The sequence below is a fragment of the Lactuca serriola genome, chromosome 6 (assembly GCF_051521515.1).
Source record: "Lactuca serriola cultivar US96UC23 chromosome 6, Lser_US96UC23_V15, whole genome shotgun sequence".
NCBI classification, from domain to species: Eukaryota; Viridiplantae; Streptophyta; class Magnoliopsida; order Asterales; family Asteraceae; genus Lactuca; species Lactuca serriola.
The window spans coordinates 8,495,782-8,498,692 of NC_136413.1; the positions used below are offsets into that span (position 1 = coordinate 8,495,782).

The 2,911-nt window shown below is 42.3% G+C and overlaps 1 non-coding gene across 1 annotated transcript; it reads left to right on the forward strand.

Moving 5' to 3' along the window:
• The first annotated feature begins 996 nt into the window (after window positions 1-996).
• Window positions 997-1,103, forward strand: LOC145060809 (small nucleolar RNA R71). Its single transcript, XR_013686992.1, has one exon. It is a non-coding gene; the product is annotated as a small nucleolar RNA R71 (small nucleolar RNA).
• The last annotated feature ends 1,808 nt before the right edge of the window (window positions 1,104-2,911 follow it).

Genomic DNA, 2,911 nt, shown 5'->3' on the forward strand with positions numbered 1-2,911 from the left:
TTCATGAACTTCAAGTGTTCCTCCTCCAGTGGGTGAATATGAGCTCGGTACGGAAATGGAAGCAGAGGACGATAAGCTTGAACATTATCAAAAAATTTCTGATCAGACTTTGCCCACGTCGTGAGCCATGAATGCTCACATCGTGAGTTGGATGTTTCAACAACATTTTTTTCTTCGAGTCGTGACTTCTTTGAGCTTGGTCCGGATTGATGTGGATCGACTTCAAGTGCTTCAAGGAACTTAAAGATGGTATCCTCTTCAGTTTCTGTTACCATCACATGTGGTTGAGGCTTTCTCTCGGAAATTAGTAGAGATAGTTAATCATTCACCAAAGTAGTTAGTTGACCTATTTGGGCTTCGATATTTTGAACCGATGCTTGGTGATTCCTTAATAGGGCTTGTTGTTTTCTCACTGCTGCATCTTTCATCGTGACGTTTTTTCAAAGCTTCCATAAATCTGGCTAAAACAGAGTCAAGATCAACCTTCTTCTCAGGTGGTGATTTCTCTTTTTGGTAAAAGCCTTGGCCTGTTTGCCTATATTTTTCTTCTTTTTTCTTTTTATCTTCATTATATGGAAACCACTCTTTCTTAGACTTCCTCTAATCTTCATCACACTTATCTCCACTTGAGTAGAATACTTGAGCTTTCTTATTTCCATTATCATCCAAATGGCAATCTTTTGTCAAGTGTGGAACATTGCACCTCTCACAACCCACTCTAATAGCATGTATGGATTGATCCATTTGGGTCATCCTACGGTCCATTTTATTTAGCATTGCCAACACAGCTGCCATGTCTTCAGATGTCCCACTTCCAATTCCTTTCACTCCATCATATCTTGGATTATGGTAATCATGAGAATGCTTGGAAAACTCTTCAACTAATTCCTTGATTTTAGCCAGTTTTTTCTTAGTCAATGGCCCTTGAGAATAAAGGAGTTGCCTTGTCATGACATTAACCCATCATAAAAAATAGAAACTTCTTGTTGTTCATTCAAGTCATTTTGGGGGCAATTCCTTATCAATCCCTTGTAGCGTTCTCATGCTTCGTACAATAACTCCCCCGGTTGTTGCTCAAAGTTGGCTATGGCTTTCTTGAGTTTAGCAACCTTGTAAGGTGGGAAAAAGTGTTCTAAAAATTGTTCTCTCATCTATGCCCAACTAGTAATTGCACCGGGTGGAAGTGATTTAGCCAATCCTTAGCGGCTCCCTTGAAAGTAACGGGAGGCATTCTCAAAAAGCATCGTCTCTCTTGGAACATTAGGGACGTTGAAGTAATCTGCTTTGTCATTGACTTCATCAAGGTGTTTGTATGCATCCTCATAGTCTTTCCCGGAAAATCGAACATCTTTAAGTGCGGAAAGAATATGTCCTTTAAGCTCGAATGTGGCAGTGGATGGGATCGAGGTGTAACGACGTAAATTTTCAAAATAAATTTTCATTTTTAAAACATTAGTTTACTCATAAAATAGTGTCAAACAAATTGTATCAATGTTATCATTACAAAATATCTCCCCAGAATCTCGAACATAAACTCCACAAGTGTGTGTACGAATCATGTCGGCGCCTTCCCGCGCTCATCACTAGTACCTGAAACGCATAACACAACAACTGTAAGCATAAATTCTTAGTGAGTTCCCCAAAATACCACATACAACACATACACCACTCGAGGCTATAATACGACCCTCTGGTCGATGTGTCTCAGTGGGACCCTCCAGTTCCGTAGCTCGTTGGACCCTTTGTTCCCGTCATAGCTCCTTGGACCCTCCGGTCTGGTCTATATCATCATACAACATACAAATATCACATAGCACATAATCTCATACATAACACATAAGACCCTCTGGTCATCGCATAGTACCACTCTAGGTAACGTATAGTGAGAAGACTCACCTCGATGTCTCGGTAAATATCTGACTCGGAAAAAGTGTGATCTAGCCTCCGCCTAATTACATAAAGTAATACTCTCATAAGTACAATTGTACTTAACCCTAAAAGTCAATAAGGTCAATGGTCAAACTTTGACCCGACTTGGCGATTGCACTAGGGCGACTCGGCGAGTCTACACATGTCCACTGACTCTCTTAGAACCTCTCTTGGCACGTCGAGTACTTCCCCTGAATCGACGAGTTCCACCTGGCATGAATCGCGGGGCCACCCCGACTCAACTCGTCGAGTCTTAAGAACAACTCGACGAGTTCCAACTTGAACTCAGTCCCCTTGACTCTCCCTGACTCACCGAGTTATTCCCCAACTCTGCAAGTCCACTCGCAGAGTGATTAACGGGCAACCTTCATACTACTCGCCAAGTCTGTTCTTCGGACTCGGCGAGTTCATGCAATGCACAAACTTAAAACAACTTCTGAGGTCAGATCTGTTCCATACAATCATAGATCTAGCCTCCCCAAGCATGATAATCACGTAAAGTTCGGACCTTGGCACTCATATAACATCTAAATGGTCCAAAATGGTGATTTAGCCCCAAAAATGACATTCCTAGCCCATGGCTCCCAAAAGGACTCATAAAGCTCCAAGGGTTAAGGCCTCTGGACCCCTTTGGGTCCAGATCCAGAACAAAAACTCGAGAAGGGACCAAATGCTCTACTAAAACCACCTCTAAAAGGGTTAGAAAACCCTAACACAAAGGATCAACACCAAAACTAAAGAAGGTCCGAGAATAATACCTCAATACAGTCTCTAAGAGCTCAAGAACCACCAAAATTGCTCCTCCCTCAGCCTCCTCTTGCCTTGAACACTTCCTTCTTGCAAAAACACCCACAAAAGTTCAAGATTTGCCTCTCCTTCCTCACAAACGCTCTAGAACTCTTTAGGGTTTCTCTCTGGGGGTTGGTGGCCGCAAATGACAGCCATAGGACCCTTTAAATAGGTCTCAAACCCTGGAAATTAG